The 22,897-nt window shown below is 39.8% G+C and overlaps 1 pseudogene; it reads right to left on the bottom strand.

Moving 5' to 3' along the window:
• Positions 1 to 14,175: 14,175 nt before the first annotated feature.
• LOC104871350 lies at positions 14,176 to 21,978 on the bottom strand (annotated as a pseudogene).
• Between the last annotated feature and the right edge of the window lie 919 nt (positions 21,979 to 22,897).

The following is a 22,897-nucleotide window of genomic DNA, read 5'->3' as shown; positions in this document are numbered from 1 at the left end:
GAACTTGGGTGTGACGTGGTACTCCCAAGCTCTACTCCCTCTCCAATCATGTCGGACTGCCGTTCAGACCCGCGAATGACCCGCTGTTGTCCGAAAGATGTGTGCAAAGTGCACACACGACACAGTGCCGAACCCCCTGTGCTCTCTCAGGGGAGGCCCGCGAAGCGTCTCCTGTGCTGGACGTTTGAGGACCGCTACCTCCGCCTGCACTGTTCCATCTGCTGCTTTGTTCCCGGCAAACTCAAGCCTCAGGTCCGTGTAGCACAATCTCACATAGCACCTGTATCACCTGTGCTAGGTAGTGTTAGGTCCTCTTCTCTCCTTTGCACTTGGTCTAACTTTATACTCTGGGGTCATAGTAATTATGGTTTCAATTTTAACTGATGAATGTCTGCAGGACATACGTCGTGGGGACTGCATTCTTCACGGGACTCGGTGCATGTACACAGACACCGTAACTCTTCTCTTCATTCCCTTCCACTCCTCTCCCTCCATCTCGGGATCCTTCTTCCTTTTGCAAAAAATCTGTCTCCCAGTTTCCAATCGCCTATGTTTTACTTTGCCATGAAATTTATGTATATTTTGGGTTTCTCGTATAAGAGAAACCATGTAATATTTAGCTTTTGGTTCCTGATTTATTTCACTTCGCACTATGCTCTCAAGGTGCATCCATTCTTCTACAAATGACTCAACTTTTTCTTCCTGACGGTGCAGTAGTACTCCGCATGTGTAAACACCACGTTTTCTTTATCCATTCATCTGTGGATGGACACACAGGCTGCTTCCAAGATTTAGCTATTATGAGTTGTGCTGCTACAAACGTGGGTGTGCATGGATCAGTGTCGTATGATGTCTTTACTTGTCGAGATATAATGCAAGTATTACTATGGTGGCCTGAGAACGGAGACAAGCTTTCCCTAGGTTCCTTTGCTGAGTCTCAAGGCAAAGTAGCTTTGATGAAGAAATCATCATTTCTGTTCTCACAACTGGTGGCAGTACAATTCACTGTGCAGTGAACACAACTCCGAATCCAGACCCTCTCTAAACCGGCATAAGTTTCCACTTCATTGGAGAGGATCCACTGGTCCCCTCAGGACTCATCCATGTGTGCCTTGAGGATTCTCCACCAGAGGATGTGGAACCGCTAGACTGACACAGTATTTGTATCTTGATCTTTTTCTAAGACCAAAATTCAAAGAGAGCCAATTAGAGGCAGGCTCTGGAATCTCTTTGTTTGTTTGAGACAGGGTCTCACTATGAACTCACTATGTAGCCCAGGCTGCCCTCAAATTTGAAGCCTCCTCCTGCCCCAGCCTCCGGAGTACTGGGATTACAAGTGTGCACCAGCATGACCACGCATGGAATCTAGAATTTCCGCATTCTACCCCCAAAGTAACTGCCTCTGCTATTGCGAGGGCCTGAGTCAGTGCAGAAACAACACTTGTAATCCATTCTCTGCTTGACTTAGGACCAAGCCTGAACCGTGACTGCCGTCCTTTTTGTTGACATGATGGCTACCAATGGAGCAAAGCCACCACCTGTTGGTGTCTCTATGTCCCACCTCACCTTCCGAGCCAATCCACGGAAGTGAGCTGCTCTCTCTCACTAATGTTCCAGAACACTAGAAAGACCCTGGGGTGAAGCGCGGTTCTGGGATACAGGCAGCAAAGTCTGCACAATGTCCAGTCCGGGAATGGAGTGGAAAGATCAGAACCCCCGTCAGTGATACTGGTGGATGAAGACGCTCAAGATGAGTCGACACCACTGGAAACGAGGAGATGGCACCAGATGCTTCCCAGAACAAAGAGCACACACAGCAAGGCCTCCTGAGCGTTCTCTCCCATCTCCTCGGCTTTGCACGATGGAGCTGGAAGGAAGAGATACAGAAGGCACTGCAGTCTAGGAACTGCCCTGGAAATCTGGCCTGACTTCGAGATCTGAAGGACAACGAAATCTCCTGAGGTGGTGCAGGACTTGCTTCTCTGGTTTCTCTCTACCCAGGACCCAGCGTCCTATACAAGGGAAGTGAATCGTTATTAATGGGACGTACGTTAGCTTCCCCACCATATGTCTTTTCAGGGCTTTTTACATCTTCCCTTCTGGAGATGTGGACTTTGTATTTTCATGTGAGCCCAATGCCTAGGTCTACCTACAGGACAGAAATGAGTGTGGGGTGAATGGATGGTGGTGCATGGTTCCTTTGATGAAAAACATCCATTTCTTTGACCACTGGCCAGCCCATTTGCGTTAAACTTAATGACCCTCCTGAGCGCGCCACCCTGCGCCTGCTCTTACACACATGTACCCACCTCTAAGTTTTGTTTAAAACTCTTTTGAAGTGTAAACCGACAAGATCAAGGCAGGATTCTATGAATGCCATTATTTTCAACATTCACTCATTTTAGAAGAAAAGGAAACTTCCTTTCCTCACCTCCCACAGCCGGGAGAAAGTTTCCTTTTTGAGAACAAAATTACCATTTGTTTCAAGATTTTTTCCCTTCAATTATAGCAATTCCCACATGTTTTTCAACTATTCTCAGCAAGAGAAAAATCAACAATATGTGCTTTTGAAACAGGGGCCGATCTGGCAGGCACAGGTTGAGTGCAACGGTGGTGGAGCAAGGGAGCCTAAAGAGTCTCCTGGGCTGTTGCTCGAGTTGTCTGTGAACTCAGAAGCAGGACAAACACGACTGTTTTTCTGAGCTCAGGCAAACTGGTGCTTTGAGTGAACCTTGAAATCAACCAGCAAATAGCTAACACCCTCCTCCCCCTTTTGGGTAGAGCGGTGTATTTATTTGTGCGTTTAACAAGTTTGCACACATGCAACCCCAATGCAATCAAAAGAGCCTTTAATATTTAGGAAAAGTTCTGAGATGGATGCAGCATGTGGTCCTCTTTCATTGTGGTTAAGGAGGGATGGAAACCCTCTCAGGCTTAACAGGGATGATCAGCAGTGAGAGCATCCCTGAGGAGATGCATGGAAAGAAAAATACTACACACAGAGCTTTAATAGTTAAAAGAGTTACATATTCATCTCGGCACCTTTTCCAGGTTTGACCACCCAATACGCCACACAGGCACTCGGGTACTTGAAGGCTGCTGGGCAGCGCGTTAGCAGGAAAGCGGTCGCTTCCCTGAGAACCAGACTCTGAATTCACACGCAGGACACCCTGCCCGGCACAGGCTGTGGATGTAGGTGCAGCTGAGCGCTGCCTCTGGATTAGGAACCTGGTAAAAGCAGCATGATTCTCCCGGCGCTTTGAGTGTCCTATTTACTGAGGGGAGCTTGGTGGACGCAGGCCACGGCTCCGCAGGATGGGGAGAGAAGGCACACTTCCTGTGGGCTCACCCCTTCCCCGTCTTAAAGGTGAGGCTCTGCCCGCAGCAGCACCCTTCTCTGTGTGTTTCTGGTCTCTGCTCCGGGTGGAGGAGAGGGAAAGGCTCTTGCAGGCAGCCAGCTGTGGCCGGCCAGCTTCGCTCCTGACAGGTACAGGCTGGAGCCTGGCAGTGAGGAATCTCAGGCAGCTCCGCCGCTCTCCAGGGAGGGAGACTGTTTAGCCTAAGCGATTCAAAGAAGCATAATCGTGCTTCCCAGTACACAGAAAGTCACCACATCTGTTTCGTATTTTTGGCTTTTAGAACTGAAGTAGAACAGAGAAATAAACATACAGCTTTGAATATGGAGTAAAAACAAGTTCATGGTGCACAGATGAGCGCATTGTATGGAACTCAGTGAAAAATTTCCTTAATGAGGGTTTCTTTTGGTAAAGTGAGAAATATTTCTGGTGTTAATCAAGGTTTTTTTTTTTTTAAAGATTTAGTAGAAAATATTATCTATTTAAATGGCAAGGCAGCCTCTCAGTCCTCCTTAAATCTATTATACTGAATTGTTGAGCTGTGGCAGAGGCGTGCACGTGACCTGTTACAAATATTTGGGGCGTCATCTGCACTGCATTAGCCTTTTCTAGTGGCAGTTACTTAAAAAAATAATTTGGATGTGGTAGGCTAAAAACATTCAAGGCAATGAATTAGAACTTCATTAACCACTTTCATCTTTTATTTTGGTTCAGATGTAAATGCAGTCATTTGATATCTAAGTGTATATAATATGTGATGACTGTCTTTTAAAAAATGTAATCTAGCAGAAAATGCATCTTAATTTGAATGTAACACTGCTTTAAATATAATTTTAATATTCTCCAGCATCTGGCGTCTCAAAGAGCGAGGTCCTTTGAGGTTAAGAAAACTTTTTCCATGCAAATAATAATAATAACAATCGTCACCATCATCTTCAGAGAAACCGGGAGAAAGGCAAGTGTTTATTTAAAATGAGCAGACACCACGGAGTGGAAGGAAGAGAGACTGACCTTGCTGAGAGAGCTCTGTGTTTTAGAGTCTTTACGCCACGGTGCCTCGCCTTGCCCACAAGAACTACCAAATAGATAACATTTGGGATCTTATAAATGAAGAGCTTGACTTAAAGTAATTAGTTTAAATGTTATGAGGTCTACTGATGGTATTCAGTCTCTCTAATGCCCTGTTTTTCTTGCAATTCCGTATTTTGTATCTAACTTTTAATGTCTGCCTTGTGTCTGTCAGCTGCACAAGGTCAAGGACTGTGCCTGTCTCCCATTGCCAGCCCAGGAACCAGTTGACTCACGAACAGCCACGAACTGATAACGGGTCGATGCCTGACCCTGTTCTAAAACATGTAGAAAACCCATAAAACTTCCCACAGCTCTGTGAGTGGGTGACGGTCGCCCACTTTATGGGTGAGTAAGAGGAGCGGAGGAGTTGAGTAACTTCTCGAGGTCAAACAGCTGGTAGGTAAGGAAGCCCGATTTAAAACACCGGGGCAGCCTCCCTTTATCTAGATCCATGCACTTGCCTAGTAGATGAACTCTGGACATAGTAAGGAGTACTCTGACCTGAGTCAAGATTGGAGAAGTTTGAACAGACAACCTGAATGGTGAAAGACGATTGTTACTCTGTCAGAGCAGTGCGTTTCTATGCTAGCTGCTAGCTATCTCCTATCACCTCATTCGAAGCCCATGTGTGTGTGTGTGTGTGTGTGTGTGTGTGTGTGTGTGTGTGTTGAGATCTGTCTGCATTTTACAGGTGAGGACACTGAGGAATCTGACGGTGAATGACTTAGTGTAGGAAACATGGTCTGCGGTTTGCGCCCAGCATTGAGAGCCATGCTTGGCGCCCGTCTGCTGTTTCATACTGTCCCGATCCAGCCTCCAGTTGTTATCTGCTCCCACTTCTAATGCTCTGGAACTACTGGTCACCAGGTGTGCTGGCACCTAGAAAGCTGGCATGTGTGCTCCTGGATGTGTGCCCTGCCTTTCCCTTATTTCAGGGTGTGGGCTTTGCGAAGAACATGGGCAGGGCCCTCACCTTTGTAACTGATTTCCGCTAGTGGGAGTTGAGCGCAGCTCTGAAGCTGTAGACCGAGAGCCTCCAGGATTCTGTGCTGTAAGCCAGAGAGAATAAATTATTCTCTCCCCTTTTTCTGTCATTTTAAATCTGCAGCAGAATCGCATGCTATAAAAACTCGAAACCTGCTCCTGTATTGTTAACATATGATGTTTTATGGGCTGTCAGAGATTAGAAAGGACGGCACAGTTCGAGTGTTAATCAGGTACTCATAACTCATTTTATATCAAAAACCTGAGTATTTGTTAATTACAGCAATCATATGATCTTTCAAATGCAAATAGTCTGACTCAGATTTCAGTTTGTTTGGTACCAACTGATGATTAAAGAATGGTATAGCTTTATAGTTGTTTCTCTCCCATCTGTGTGCGCCAGGCAATCACTACTTACAGATGGCAGACAGGTTGCCACATGCGGGAAAAGTATGTTTCAGTTATTTTAATAAGATTTATTGCAGTAGTCACAGTTAAATGCTTAAACCTTAATGATAATTGCTGCTAATCTTTCAAGAAAATGATTAGGGTTTAATAAACCTCAAGAAGGATAGTTTACTGCGAACTTCCACAAAATTGAAAAGGTAAATTTTATGTTTATTTCCACATCTAATAAAGTCAAACACTGCATACACATTTTTTCCATGTTCAGGAAATGGATTTCATGTGCACACGCAATTACGCACCACACACACACACTTCCCAGGCACAAATTAAAGACCTCCGGTTGCTGTGAAATGGAATGGGTCAAACGGCACTAAATAATTCTGAGAACATTTGCTGAAAGCATTCCCTTGAGTTTTCCTGATTAAAATATGCACAGCACAAAGTGTACCACTTGAACTGGTTTTACTTGTTCAGTTCAGTATCTGGGGCCTTTCTTATCTCCTCAAACAGAAGGGCGAATCTGGCAGAGCTCCTCCCGGCAGGCCCTGGAGTCATCTCTCCCACAGTCCCTCTCTGTGCATTTGCCTGTTCCTGGTGTCCCCTGGCCCCCCCCTCTACTTGTGTCCCTTCAAATCCATGTCAACATTAAGAGGAGAGGCTTTAGGAAGTGATTAGGTGAAGCACAATGTGTGAGCAGGTATGCATGTTTGTATATATGCAAGGGGCGAAAGCGTAAGGAAAAAATTACTACAGTAAAAAGCCCGTTGCCATTAACCCCCTCCCCGCAAATATTCCCACTTGCTTCAGAGGCACTTACCCCATTGTTCTCGCTGCTCTTTTCTGAAGCAGTTCTGGAAGGCCTCTTTCATGGGAGTCTCTAGGACATGTGATCAAAGATCTGGTGAAGGTGCCGCAGAGTATCGGACAGGCAGACATCACGGTGAGTCCTCACCCACCTTACTCCCTGGATCTGGCACTGGGCAACTTCTGGCACTTCCCCAAAGTCAAAATGAGAAGGGAATGTTTTGAATTAGTTCAGGATATTGAGGCAACTAAGAACATGAAAGAGGACTTCCAGAACCGCTTCAGCCAGCAGCAGGCATGCTGTGATAAGCGGTTAGTGTGTTTAAACCGAGGGAGAGGATTTTGAGGACTAATGGCAGCGGGTCTTTTCCTGCAGTCATTTTTTCTTAAATTTAAGAATTCCTTCGCACCATCTTCAGTGCCAGAGGGTCTTCTCCGCTGGGCCCTCCCCTGCTGGCTCTGCTGCCGCCATCTTCAGTGCTAGAAAGCTAGCCATATGGGCACCCCCCAACCTTCCCCCTCGCTCTTTTAGACCTCCGGATTGTACCAGTCTTTGGACCTACTCTGTAGAGGCAGAGGTGGTCATAAAGAGTATTTTCTGGCACTTTCAACTTTGAACATCTTTAAAGATGTGGTGGGGGAAACTTATAGTAGAACTGAGTGGAGTTCAGCCCTTCAGGAGGTTGGGGAACTCAGTGTGGGCCTTGCAGCCCGAGCTCAGTCTGCTTTGTGGGGTTCTGCCACCAGCTAGCTGAGATCAGGGGACTCGGCTCTGCAAATGGCAGCACATATTGCATATTATGACAGCAGTGATATAGTCTGAAAGAGGCCCTTCAAACTCATTTTTGTTTCTTTCTTTTCTTCATCCTACTCTGCGAATTCTTTTTTTTCTTTTTGTTTTCTTTCTCTAACTCAGTCTCTTACTCCACTATAGTATCCCTCATCTCCCTTTTTGTTTCTGCTCTTGTTCTAATTCAGATTTCTTCTTTTATTATTTTTTTCTCTTTTCTTTATGTTCTTTTCTTATGTTATTCTACCTCACTCAAGGGTTACTATATTTCTATTTTGTTTATTCTTTTTTAATTTAACAATTTCCTGATGATTGTCTGGTCATTCTACGTCTTTTGGCTTCATGTGAAACCTTCTGTCATTCTTATACTTATCTACTCCTCTTGTCTTAAGCCCCCATTGTAAATGGTAAATATCCTTATTGAAAAGTTTATTTACTGTTAGCATATTTTGGATTGCTTCTTGATTTTAATTAAATTCACATTGTTTGAAGGTGATAGATTGATGACTACCATAAGTGGTCAATTTGCAAATTGTGCTTCATTATATTGTGGTGCTGATTGTATCAATTAGGATAAAGGACTGTGATGGATTCAATGAGCTGTTTTCTTTAGTATGATGAAAATGAGAATGTCTATGAGTCATTAGAGACCCATAGGCTGCAGCCCAACTATATCAGGAAGATTTAAGTAATAATCTAAAGGTTAAACTAAGGATAACCCAACAACAATAGTAAAAATGAGAAAATGCTTAAGCAAGATACAGGGACAGATTTCCAGTTCACCAATGGCAAATAGTGGGGCAAATGAGGATGAAAAGTCTGATAGTGAATCATCAGGACACCCTGAACTCAAAGCACAGGAAGTAACAAAACTGATCAATCGTGCTCTAGAGAAATATAAAACTGAAGTAATTTCCCAGATAATCATAGAGATGATGAGCAAAACGAAAGTTATAGTTTGTGACTCTAGAACAGAAACTGAGAGGAAAATTGATGAGCTCAGGACCATGATAGAAGCCATGAATGCCCAACATAAGAAAGAATTGGAAACAATAAATGCCCAGTACAAGAAAGAAATGGAATCCATAGGACAGATTCAAATAGATATCCAGGAGATTAAAAACTCCATTGAGAGTGTTCACAAAAGAATAAAAGAGTCTGAAGATAGAATCTCAGATATAGAAGATAAAATTGCAGTCAGTGACCATGAAAAGAGAGGTCTCTTAAAAACAGGGGATCATACTAGCAAACAGAATACAGAGGATTATTAAGAAGATCATCCATCATGACCAAGTCGGATTTATTCCAGAGATGCAAGGGTGGTTCAATATACGAAAGTCAGTGAATGTAATACATTATATTAACAAAGTCAAGGACAAAAACCATATGATCCTCTCAATAGATGCAGAAAAAGCATTTGATAAAATTCAACACCCATTCATGATAAAAACCCTGCAAAAAATTGGAATAGATGGTCTATACCTCAATTTAATAAAGGCTATTTATGAAAAACCATCAGCCAACATCATATTGAATGGCCAAAAACTGAAAACCTTCATGTTAAAATCAGGAACAAGACAAGGATGCCCACTATCGCCACTTCTCTTCAATATAGTTCTGGAAACATTAGCCACAGCAATTAGACAAGAGAAAGAAATTAAAGCAATAAAGATAGGAAAGGAAGAAGTTAAACTATCATTATTTGCTGATGATATGATACTCTACATTGAAGATCCAAAAAACTCCACCAAAAAACTTCTAGACTTAATTGACAGATTCAGTAAAGTATCTGGATACAAGGTGAATACCCAAAAATCAATAGCCTTTCTATACACAAATAACAGACAGACAGAAAGAGAAATAAGGGAAAAAATTCCTTTTACAATAGCATCCAAAAAAATGAAGTATCTAGGAATCAATCTAACAAAAGAAACAAAAGATCTCTACACTGAAAACTACAGCACTCTGAAAAAAGAAATCGAAGAGGATATAAAAAAATGGAAAGATATCCCCTGCTCCTGGGTAGGAAGAATCAACATAGTGAAAATGGCCATACTACCGAAACTGCTATATACATTCAATGCAATGCCAATTGAAATTCCAACACTATATTTCACAGAACTAGAAAAAAGAATCCAAAAATTCATTTGGAACCACAAGAGACCTAGAATAGCAAAAGCCATTATAGGCAACAGTCACATGGCACCAGGTGTAACAATTCCCAATTTGAAACTATACTACAAAGCCACTGTGATAAAATCAGCATGGTACTGGCAAAGAAATAGGCCTGAGGATCAATGGAACAGACTGGAAGACACAAAAACAAATGCAGATGTACTCAGCTACCTCATCTTCGACAAAGGAGCTCACCATCCTCAGTGGAGGAAAGATAGCCTCTTTAATAAATGGTGTTGGAAAAACTGGATATCAACCTGTCACAGATTAAAATTAGACCCTTATCTTTCGCCATGCACTAAATTAAAATCCAAATGGATTAAAGATCTAAATATTAAAACAGAAACATTAAACTTGCTGGAAAGTAAGTTAGGCAGAACTCTGGAAGACATTGGTATAGGAAAAGACTTTATGAACAAATCCTCAGTAGCACGGGAACTAGCAGAAAGAATCAACAACTGGGATCTCATCTTACTAAAAAGCTTCTGTACTTCAAAAGAAACCATTAGCAGAACTAAGAGACAATCTACAATGTGGGAAAAAATTTTTACCAGCTGTACCTCAGACAAAGGACTATTATCAAGGATATATAAAGAACTCAAAACAATCAGTCCCCCCAAATATAAAGACCCGATCCAAAAATGGGCATCCGAAATGAACAGACATTTCTCATACAAAGAAGTGAAAGCAGCAAGAAAATATATGAAAAAATGTTCCACATCACTGGTCATTCGAGAGATGCAGATGAAAACAACACTGAGATTCCACCTCACCCCACAAAGAATGGCTGCTATCAAGAAATCACACAATAACAAATGTTGGCGGGGTTGTGGGGAGAAAGGAACCCTCCTCCATTGTTGGTGGGAGTGCAGACTAGTGCAACCACTATGGAAATCAATATGGAGATACCTCAAAGAGCTTGGACTGGAGGTTCCATTTGACCCAGCCATCCCTCTGTTGGGTATCTTTCCAAGAGAACTAAAAGAATCATATCACAGAGAAGTATGTGCACCCATGTTTATAGCGGCACAGTTTGTAATAGCTAAATCTTGGAAACAACCTATTTGCCCATCCGTTGGAAACTGGATAAAGAAGTTGTGGTTTTTCTATAAAATGGAATATTACTCAGCCATAAAGAGCGAGAGAATAGATTCATTCATAGGAAAATGGATACATATTGAAGATATACTCCTAAGTGAAATAAATAAGTCCCACATGTGTAAATACCAAATAGTTTCCCTGGTGTGAATATTCTGCAACAATGCATAAGATTCTAATAAGATTACTGACATTTAGAAATGGGAGGAAAGGAGCTAAAGGTGTAGGGAAGGTGTGATACGTAGGGGAAGAACAAAAAGGGAAAAGAAAAAAATGTGAGAGAATGAAAAGATGAAAATAAAGTGTTTGTAGATGGGGAGGGGAGGAGGGGGTGAAGGGAGGGCAGAGGTAAGGGGGGAAAAAATGAGAATCAAGACTTGCCATGTAAAGGTACATGATCCCAACAATGAATGTAACTGTACTGTATCCCTAAATGTACCAATAAACTCAATAAAAAAAAAAAACAGGGGATCATGAGAAATTGATACAACAACTCTTAGATGATACTAGGAAGAATAATATAAGATTGATAGGAATTCAAGAAGTAGTAGGAGAAAATGTAAATGACTTAAAAAAGCTGTTCACAGAATTAATGACAGAAAACTTCCCAAACAGAGGGGAAGAATTTGACATACAGATAGGACTCCAACTAGCCATGATCAAAAAAAATCTACACCTAGACATATAATAATCAAGATCCCAGAAACCCAACAGAAGAACAAAATACTACAAGCAGTAAGAGACAAGAAACAAATTACATGCAAAGAAAAGCCTATCAGAATCACAGCAGACTTTTCAGTACAAACCGTTAGGTTAAGGAGAGCCTGGAATGAGATATTACAAATACTAAAAGAAAACAACCTCCAACCAAGACTGATGTATCCTGCAAAACTTTCTTTTAAAATGAATGGGGAAATAAGATATTCCCACTATAAAGAACACCTGAGAAACTTTATGAATAACAAACCAGCACTACAATGAATTCTAAACAATATCCTAGAAAAAGACAATGAAGGTAACAACACAATGAGGCCCAAAAGAGCAAATCAAATAGGCAAGGCAAGAAACTAAAAGGAGAGGTGGAAAAAAATAAACATGATAATAATAAGTTAGTACATATCGGTTATAGCCATCAATATTAACGGCCTCAATTCACCAATCAAGAGAAATAGACCAGCAGAACGGATTAAGAAGCAAAATCCAATAATATGTTGTATACAAGACGTCTAGTGTAAAAAGAAGACCATAGACTGAAAGTGAAAGGACAGAAAGCTTCTTCATGTAACAGGAGCCCCCCCACCAAAAAAAAGCAGGGGTAGCAATCTTATTCACAGACAAAGTAAGTTTCAAACTTAAACTGGTTAAAAGAGACAACGAAGTTTACTACATCCTTGTGAAGGGAACAATTCAAGAGGAAGAGAACAAATAATTTATTTTTAATTTATTGAGTATGTCAGAAAGTATATATGTTTTTTTTTCTTCTTTTCTTCTTTTTTTCCTTTTTCTTTTTCTTCCTCTGATGCTGGGGATTAAACTTGGCACATTGTTCTGGTTAGGCAGGTGTAGCACTATTGAGCTAAATCTCAGGCTTTACATTTCATATTTTAAATATTTATCAATACATTAATCCTTGTCTCTATATGTTGGTCTACCAAATTGATGAGTTATTTTGGTTCTCATTTTCTTTGCTTTTTTATTTGAGAATTTATGAAATCTGTATATATGAGTAGTATGAAAAGTATTAAGGTCCATCTGTCATTTTCCTCTTTCATTTCTGCTTTCTACAAACTTCCTTTTCTGTCACTACCACTTGTTTGGTTGGAAATTTGTTAAGATAAATGTTGTTATGTTATCAATATATCTTTGTACCTATTTTCTACTGATGATGAATATTAATTTTTAAGTAAATTTTGTTATAACTATACTTAATCATTAATATCACTTAGTATCTGGTATGTTACAAATTCTCCAACTCCCTCAAAGATGATATTTGTTTTTTCTCAAATTATACAAATCACCAACATTCCACACATCACTGCACTGTTTTATTATACCTAAGTATATATTGTATTGTAGAAAATATGCATTGTGTATATGTGTGGGGGGTATGTTTTTACATTTATGTGTGCACTATTAAATGAGAAACATGCGCATGAATGTGGTAGGATTGTGCACATTTGGCATATTGATAGTTTCTCTGGCAACCTTATGATTTCTTTAAATTACATGCTTGTGAATTCATAGTCATTCGTTTGGGAAGAATATTACATATCTATTGGTGTTAAATTCTATCATGCTTATAAAAATATAGTAAAAATAAGCATGGGATAATAAAATAGAAAAATCTGATCTTAAAAATGTGAATTTTTTTAGTTGTTTTTAGATTTCAAATATAAGTATATTTTTTTCTGCGGGAAGTTTTGTTAGAAAATGTAAGTGGTATGATCAACAAGTATATGATATTTATCAATTAATAAAACTAATGAGTTTATAAACCATAAAATTTTGAGGACAGTTTCTCAACTATAATATGTAACTTTATTTTATTTATAATTACATTATTTCAAAAATATTATAAGAAAATGTGAAAGAACATAATGTTTGAAGATCATATCAATCTCTAATGTATTTTGATTTGTCTGTGTTGCATAAATTCTTGTTTATTTCATATCCTTGTTTTTGCTGTCATATATATGTATATTTAAAATTTTTATTATCTTCTTTTCTTATCATGTATCTTTGCAATCTTTAATAAAAAAAAAGAATTCCTTCTAGCTTTCAATCACACCTCCTGCAATGTGCATATATAGATGTATATGCATGATGAACACACATACCACACACAGACTCAGGTTAGAGGGGTTACTGTTCATATAAAAGGGTTTGGGGAAGGTGTTCGTCTCCTTTTGCCTTTCCCACATCAGGGCCTGGGACAAGAAGGGGCCGTATTTCAAGCAGAGACCAAGTCTTTCCTCGGCCCTGAACCTGCTGGCTCCTTGATCTTAGAATTATCTGCATCTAGGCCTATGAGAGACAAATTTCCGTTATTTATGTTACCCAGCCTAAGGTATGCTGTCATAGTAGTGGATATTAAGGCAAGTTGTACAGGACTTAGGTGCCCACATAAGTAGCATCATAGAATGTTCTCTTCCCTTAACATGTTCTCAGAGGTCACACATGTATCAGAATTTCATTCTTTTTTGTGATTGAAAAACGTTCCACTGAGCCTATATACCATTTTGTTTATTCGTTCATTTTTTGATGGATACTGGGATGGCTATCGAAGCTTTGTAGAGATTACAAATAATGATTCTACGAACACGAGTGTCTAAATACATACTTGCTGGACTCTGTTTTCAGTTCTTGTGGGTATATACCTAAGAGTGGACTGGTTGGTCATACGTTTAACTTTTTGAGGAACTGATGAATTGATTTTTGGTTTTTTTTAACCAAGCTGACAACCTTTATTTCACAAAGATACACGGTACAATGATTACAAGAATCCCTACACTATGGCTTCCAAACATTTGCCCACTAATGGCTTCTGGGAGAGGCTGTTGTCCTTCACGGTTCAGGGAAAGTTCAGACGGAGGACGTTTGTTAAGAGCCCAACTTCCTTTCTTACTCGGCAAGTTAATCTTCTCAGAAGACTTGCCGGATGTTTTCTGTTTGCCTCTCCCTGTTGCTGCTTGATTTGATAGATTTCATTTTCCGGTTGCACAAAAGTCCGTTCCACCTTGTACTTCTTACTGACCAGGGACGCCCCATGTCACTCATTTCTCTCGATTTGGATCCGACTGTGAGTTGCAATTTCTTCCGCCGCCAGTTTAAATCTCCAATGTGTTTCCTTAACTTCTGAGGCTGTCTCTCCGCATGTTCATTCGTATGAACTAGATTTCATTTTATACTTTCCAGGCATTCCATCCATGCTGTGACATCGGCTCCTGATGATTCTCAATTCGAACCGCTTGGGGCCCTAACTGGGCGGTAGAATTGTTCACACTTTCTTGCCAGGCAGTGATGTCATTTTTCTGATCTGAGGAAGGAGCTGGACGCTCACATCGTTTTACACTGAGGGATTCAAGGGGCTGTCGAGCAGCCCGTCTTTCAAATTCATTTCTCGTTATGTCAGTTTCGAAAGCAGAATAATCAGGGGCTGTTAAGTAGCTCCCGTAGCTCTTGGTAGGTCGGTATCTGTGAGTTTCCTCTTCTACCCAGCGCCTCATAGCCTTGATCAAAATATGGCAGCGCGTCCGCTACCACTTCTGGGCCACCACGCCAGGGGCAGAGAACGTACTCACGCCTGCCTTTTGAGTCTTCGAATTGATTTTTATACAGGCCATACTACTTTATTTTATTTTATTTTTTGTTTTTTTGAGACAGGGTCTCACAATGTAGTTGAGAGTGACCTGGAACTCACTATGTAGCCCAGGCTGGACTCAAATGCACAGCAATCCTCCTGCCTCAGCCTCCCGAGTGCTGGGATTACAGGTGTGTGCCACCACACCCCGCAAGGCCATACTTTAAATTTCCACCAGCAGTATCTTAGGTGCCAGATGCTCGGTATCCTTGACAGTTTTTGGTATTTGACTTTTTTTTTTTGATAATATCCATCCTGATGGGTGTTTACTTTGAGTTTTTTTGCACGTCAAATAGATACGTTGAGTAATCACTTAAATTTTGTGTGTATTAATTTTGTGCACACTGTTGCAAAGTTGTAATTTTTAATGAACTAGATTCGAATCAAAAGTGTAGTATTGTTAGGAAATGAGTTGAGATAGATTAGCAGGTGAAAATATATTCTTTTAAGATCACGATACATAGTGTCTCTACCACTGTTATTCTAGAATTATTTTTGTTATGAAAAATTATTTTTTCATAGAACTGCTTTTATATTTTCTTTATTAACATCTACTTGTATTCCATTAAAATAAAAAAATAAATTTGAATCAAGCTATTGGGTTTTTTGACTGCTCTCTCTGATCTTAAAATTGATGCCAATGGTAAACATGAATGATGTTTAACCCTCTGTAGGAAGCCTGACTAGAAAAAAGTAGTTAGTTTTGTCTGAATGAATAAAATAACAGCAGCTATAAAATTCGTAATTACCCCAAGAGGGATTGAAGAATTTATGTTAAATGCAGGGCACTCCTGCTGGTGAGGAGGCTATTGTTTCTCTGTTACATAGATACGTATCTGGGCACATAAACACACATATGATATATGCATGTCATACACAGAAATTTTTATAATCAGAAATTTTTAAATGCAGCATTGATAGGTAGAGAGATTCGAGAGAGACACACAGGTTGATTTTAGATTTTTTTTTCTGTCCAAAAGATGTACTGACATTTTGAGGCTAGGTTGAGAGATGTAAGTAGATTTACTTGCATGGTATAATTGTGGTTATTTCCTTTTCAAACCAGGACCTACATTTGACTTAATTTGAATAGAATCTGTGTGTTTTCAGGGTTTGTTCTGTGCTAAGTGTGTACTTCTGGGGAGGGGGGTGTGGAGATGGTGTTGGGGGAGGCTCCTCCTTAGAGGAGCCCTTGGAGAAAACTAGGCCTCCTGTTTGGGAGAAAAATCAATGGGCATTGAGTTGTGATTGAAGATGGCTACAAACCATCCTTTAGACACATTTAAAGGCTTAGTGTTTCATTTCTTGCACTAAGCACCAACATTTTATCACCATATAATTCTAGGTTTATATAAATTCGGAGCTTCAACTTTGGGTCCATGTCTGAAATAAAAGTCCGTCAAAAAAAAAAAAGGTCCATCAATTATTTATTTGTAGTTTTAAGATGAAATAACTTAGTTGTATTTTTTTCTTAGAATCAAATTCAACACGCTTTGCTGAACTATTGTATAGAAAAACTCATTTAACAAAGTAGGGATAAAATTCTCCTTTGAAATGCACAGTGTTAATATCATTTTCATTGAAATGACAGTTTATTTATAGGTTAATTTGCTTATAATAATAATAAATGTCTTAAACTTTCTGTACCACTCCAGTTAGAAAATTGTAGAATATAAATGATATGAATTGTGTGGTTTGCTCAGAATCTTAAGCTACAGGCTGGAATATTGGACATATATGTAAAATTCAGCCACAAATTAGAGACCCTATCATCAGGAATATCCAGCATTTGCACCATCCTGGAAAGTGTTATCCTGGGTAGTTGTGAAATGAATGAATCATTGCTTCTCTTCCAATTAATGAGTCATGGCTGGCTGAGTGGAGGTGAGAGTTTCAAGTACTCTTTCTTTGAATGATGGAAACAATTTTTCACCATTTTATATATTATTCAATATCTGTGTCACTAGTCCTCTTGATGAATGACGTGAAAAATGATCCTTTATCATTTGAAATCAATTGAGATATTTACAATTTATACTTCCCTTCCATAGATCTGAAAGTGCTTTTCAAAAAATCAATTAATTTGCACAATCTACTGTAAGGTTAGTCTTCTTAGCACTGTTTTATGGACAGATACAAAGCAAGGGAGGTTAATTAACCCGTCACAGGGTCCAAAGGGCTGGAGAGGCAGGGCAAAAATGAACTGAACTCCAAGTTACAGGCCAGGAATTCTGCTTTTAGGTTGTATTTGAAATGATTTGGATAAGTTTTTGTAACCTAAAAAAGCCCATGCAGTAATTATGAATTATCAGGCAGCAATATAGTGTGGATTAAAGAATTAATATTCTGAAGTCCTCTATAAATGTGAATTATTATTATGTATTCTAGCTTTTGAGCACTAAGCCCGCAAAGCTACCTTCCCACCCTGGTGACTGAGGTGTAAATAATTAGTTAGGGGAGAAATTCATCTCACACATTTTTTGCTGAAAGGTAAGACTGCTTTGTTATGACTGGAAATCTAGATATGCAGTGGTGTATTTTACTCTGCTGTCCTTAACATGTACATTTATATCTAATTTCCTAATAAACCAGAAATTCATCTTTCACAGAGGGATATCATGTTCAAAATACCTGCACAAAACGTTCATGATTCTATGAGGAAAACTGATCTCCCCTTTTCTGGAATTGCAGTTTTGAATTAATGTCAAGTGAGTAGCCAAAGAGTAGTTCGCTTTATTAATCTTGTACACACATGTCTGGAAAGACTACTGAAAATGGTATTTTCTCCATGGAGACAGTACTCTGGTTATCAAGTCTCGTGTTGATGTTTGGTGCTTTTCTTTGTATAGACTTAGAGAACATTACAATACTGGGAGTTGCCCTTTGAAAGTGTTTTCTCTACTTGATTAAGACAGATATTAGCGATGCAAACATTTCAAACAGTTCTTTCAAAAGAAAGGAGGGCAGAGGTAAGGGGAAAAAATGAGAATCAAGACTTGCCATGTAAAGGTACATGATCCCAACAATGAATGTAACTGTACTGTATCCCTAAATGTACCAATAAACTCAATAAAATTAAAAAAAAAAAAAAGAAAGGAGAGTTGAAGAGGGAAAGATGTAAAGACTGAAACTATTTTTGTTTTATACCTTTTCAGCAGTAAAAGGAAGTTTAAATAATTGCTAATATGTTAATGGACAGGTTATAAGAATAACTTTTTTAAGATTCTGTGAAGACAGCTTTGAAACCATTCATTCAACACTGTCTCTTGAGAAACTTTTACATGTCCCATATGGTTACAGATGCTGAAAATAATATGTTACAGTTGAAGAATTTGTCTTCTACATCTAGATTTCCTTTAGACCATGAAGGGATTTTGAAGTTTGTCAAATAATTTTTCTGATTTTATCATTCATTCTATTACTATTGTGTACTATGAAGTTGATTTTCATATTATGAATGTATTTTGTATTCCTTGTGTAAATCCTTGGTCAAGTAACATCATTTTTATGAATTGCTGACTTTGGCTTGATAGTATTTTGTTGAAGACTTTTGTACCTATATTCATGAAGGATGTTAATTTGTAGTTTTCTTTCCTTGTATTGTCTTTCTGTCTTTAATATCATGGTAATTTTGGCCTGAAAAAATGAATTGGAAAGGATTTCTTTCAATTCTTCTTTTGGGGTTGAAAGAAGTGGGAAGAATTTGTAAAGGATCAGTTGTCAGTTAATTCTTCCATGTGCATTTGGTAGAAATACCAGTGATGACATTTTGTCCAGGGGTATTTTTCATTTGTTATGGAAAGCTTTCTGATCTTTAGTTCAATCTTTACTTGTTATAGGACTATTCAGATTTTCCATTGCATCTTGAGTATGCTTAGCTAGCTTGTATCTTTTAAGATATTTTTAAAATTTCACCTGACTTACCTCATCTGTTGTCGTGCAGTTTATTTTTTTATTCATTAAGTTTATTGGTACAGTTTAGGTAGCATTATGGTCACGTTCATTAGTGGGAATCTGTACCTGTACAGGACATATCCTGGCTCTTACTTTTCCCATTCCCCTTGCCTCCCTTCAAGCCCTTTATCCCTCTTTATTTATGCACGCTTCGCTTCCCTTTTTTTCGTTGTTTCATGATTTTCTTTCCGCTCTGTCTGTTCTCCTGTGTCATGCACTTAATTCACAGTGTGGACCCTAATGACTCTTTCCATTCTCTAGGGAGTAGCAATGCTCCCTCCTTTATTTCTAGTTTTAGTCATTGGAAATGTCTCTTTTATTTTTCCAATTTTTTGATTTTATTGGTTTTCTCTATTTCTGCTATATTTCTGTATTTCTGCTCTCCTTTTCATGATTTCTTTTTGTTTTGGTTTATTTTGCTCATACTTTCTAGTTTCTTATGGTGGGAAAGTTTGATCATTGACTCGAGACATCTTTATGAATATAGGGAATTAGAACTATGATTTCCCCACTTTATCTGTGGCCCATGGGGTTGGTATGTGGTGCTTTTTGCCTTGCCTTTCCTTTTCTTGTCCTTCCTTTCATTTCCCTTTTCTCCCCTGCCCTTCTTTTTTCTGTACTGGAAATTGAACCCAGGACTTTTACACTGAGATACATCTCCAGACTGTTTTATTCTTTTATTTATTTATTTTTGGTACTAGGGATTGAACTTGGGACCTTGTGCTTGCAAGGCAGGCAGTGGAACGACTGAACTAAATCCCAGCCCTTATTCTTTTAGAATAAGAAAAGGCCTCACTAAGTTGCTAAATTGCCTAGGCTGGATTTCAACTGAGATCCTCCTGTCTCAGCTTCCCAGGCTTCTGGGATTGGATTTGTGTGTGCCAGTATGCCTAGCTTTTCATGTTAAAAATTTCCTCATGATTTTCTCTTTGACCCACTGCTTATTTAAGAGTACATTGTTTAATTTTATTTATTTGCAGATTTCCTAAATTTCTCTCTGTCAATAATTTTTCCCTATATTATATACTGTCACAGAACATAATTTATATTTTAATCCTTTTAAACTAATTGAAGTATCCTGGAGAGTGTTTCATAGGTACTTGATTCTGCTGTGTGTGTGTGTGTGTGTGTGTGTGTGTGTGTGTGTGTGTGTTAAATTCTACAACTGTGTTAGGTGTAGTTGGTTTAAGCTCTGTTCCTATGTTTCATTTCCTGGTTGAGCTTCTATCCAGTGAACTTAATTTTGTACATGTAGCATGGAAATCTTTGTTATTGTTGAGCTGTCTATTTCTCCCTTCAGCTGTCATTTTTTAGCTTCACGTATTTGAGGTTTAGTTGTTAGGTACATATAAGTTTTTTTTTTAAACCAGGGATCAAACTTGGGTTGTTGTACTTGCAAGGCAGGTGGCGGCAACTCTGAGCTAAATCCCTGGCCCCATGTGCGTGCGAGGTTTTTGTTTTTGTTTTTTGTTTTGAGACAGGACCTCACTATATAGTTGAGACTGACCTTGAACTCACTACATAGCCCAGGCTGGTTTCCAACCTATAGCGATCCTCCTGCCTCAGCCTCCCAAATGCTGGGATCACATGAAGCCAGTCTTGCTGGCGTAATCTTCCCAGTAATCGCCAGGCAGGTAAAATGATGGTATTCTTCAAGGAAGGAATGCTCGAGTGAGCTTGAACCACACTCTGTTCCCTCCAGTAGCGTCCAGGTTGCTGATTTTGATTTCAAATTTAGGGTTATGGTTTTTAAGACTAGCACACATCTGTGGAGGGATGCATGAGAATAGGTAAGGCGAAATACCACTGAGCTCACTGCTCTTATCAAAAGTTATCTTTGTTTTTGTTTTTTAAAGGGGAAAGGGTTTATTTCGCTCACAGCTTGTAGAGGTTTCAGTCCATAATCGGCTGATTCCAAGGCAGAGTGGTACATGGCAGAGGGGCATCGAAGAGCAGAAACAGCTCATGGTGTCCTCAGGGTAGCAAAAGCAAGGGAGCAAGGGAAAGGCTCTCTTTTCCTGCCCTTTTTATCTTATGTAGACTACTTAAGGTGGGTAGCACTCACACTCTTAATCTTAGTGCCCACGAGCTTCGCATTGCACTAGGAATCAATTCCAGAAAAGGCCCCACCTCTGATGCATGGGGCTTTGGGGGGAAATCTAAATACAAGCCATAACATTCCTCCTCTGGCCCTCCAAAGACTCACGTATATTCCTTTATGCAAAAAAGCATTTGGTCCATCTCTAAGAGTTGCCAAAGTCCTAACAGTTTCAGCATTGCTGAAAATTCCAAGTCCAAAGTCTCCTCTGAACTCTCTAAGAGTTGCCAAAGTCCTAACAGTTTCAGCATTGCTGAAAATTCCAAGTCCAAAGTCTCCTCTGAAATTTAAACCAAATTAGGAGCTGCAAGCCCCTGTACAAATGAAAAAAAGCTAAACACTTCCAACTTTCAATGGCACAAAGCAGTCATTTTCATTCCAACCAGGGGATACAAAGGAATGGGACTAAAGCAAGTCCAAAATCTAACATAGAAAATATTGAATCTCATAGTCCCACTTCCAGCATTCTGGGCCATCTCTGGTAAGTTATGAATTCCAGAGGCCTTGGATGATTCTTCACTTCGAGTGGTTGCAGCTCTATGAATTCTCTACTGGGCTGGCTCCACTCCTTCCTTGCCATTTTCCTCAGACAATCCCTGTTTCTGGCTTCTCCAACCTTCTGGGGTCTCCGGTGCACCTTTGGTTTCACACTCACTGGTTCATGCACTGCCCTGTCAGGGGCCCACTGTGGGTGGAAGCCTTCCTGACTCTTGTGTTCTGCATGCACCTAAAACCAGTGCCACTTGGATGATGCCAAGGTCTTCTGGCAGCCGAAGCAGTAGCCAGGCTTACTTTTCTCTCGGCTGTAGGGGTCCAGTGTAGGGGTTAGGAAGCAAATACTGAGGAACAGCTTTCCTAGGCAGCCACCGTTCTGGAACATGGTGCGCTGGGATTCTCTTCTCAAAGCAAAATCTTTCACTTTTGCAATTTTGAGGCTGTAAGGGTGGAGTCCTGCAGCTTTTTGTTATGCTCTCAGGCCATCTTTTCTCATTCTCCTGTTCTTTCTCACCGGTCAAGATCTCCTCCCCTCTAACTTTTCAGACCACAGCTTACTGGAGCTTCCTTTCTGTCCAAACTCAAAACATTTTAAATCATTCTGCTTGGATCTTTGCTCTTGACAGTTAACATAGATCTGGCTAAAAGCCCCAACAGTAACCAGGCCCCTGCCTCAACCTTAGACTGTCTTGGAATTTCTTCTGCTCGATTAATTAGTTCACTACTCTTAATCTCAATCTCAGGCAAAGTATCTGGACATGAACAAAATGCAGACAATTTTCTGTTGGGAGTCCAGCAGCCAATGTAGTCCTTTTTCCCACAGAAACCTCCTGAGCCTGGTCTTTAGTGATTTCTCATCTTCTGAGCTCTGACCAGAATCTCCCACACAGTACAGCCTAAGGCCTTCTAGCTCTCCTTCTTCAGCTGGCATCTCAGAACCTTTCCACACTCTTCCCACAAGTTATTCCCAAAGGGTCTTGAACCACATGTCAGTATCGTAACAGCAGTGACCCCAATTCTCTTAGTTACTTTTCTTGTTGAGTCAAAATACCCAATATCCAGTGTTAAAGGGGGAAAGGTTTTTGTAGCTCACAGTTTGTAGAGGTTTCAATTCATAATCAGATGGCTCCAAGGCAGAGCGACACACAGCAGAGGAACATTGAAGAGCAGAAACAGCCCATGGCATTCACATGGCAGCAAAAGCAAGGGAGCAAGGAGGGGCTATCTTTGTTTCTAAAATAAATATTCTGTAATTGTTGCAAACCCTCAGTTTATCCACAGAGTTCTAGAAATGTTGAATTTCA

Source organism: Fukomys damarensis, unplaced genomic scaffold (genome assembly GCF_012274545.1).
Source record: "Fukomys damarensis isolate Sample0158 unplaced genomic scaffold, DMR_v1.0_HiC HiC_scaffold_3, whole genome shotgun sequence".
NCBI classification, from domain to species: Eukaryota; Metazoa; Chordata; class Mammalia; order Rodentia; family Bathyergidae; genus Fukomys; species Fukomys damarensis.
This window is presented reverse-complemented; position numbering and strand designations above follow the sequence as displayed.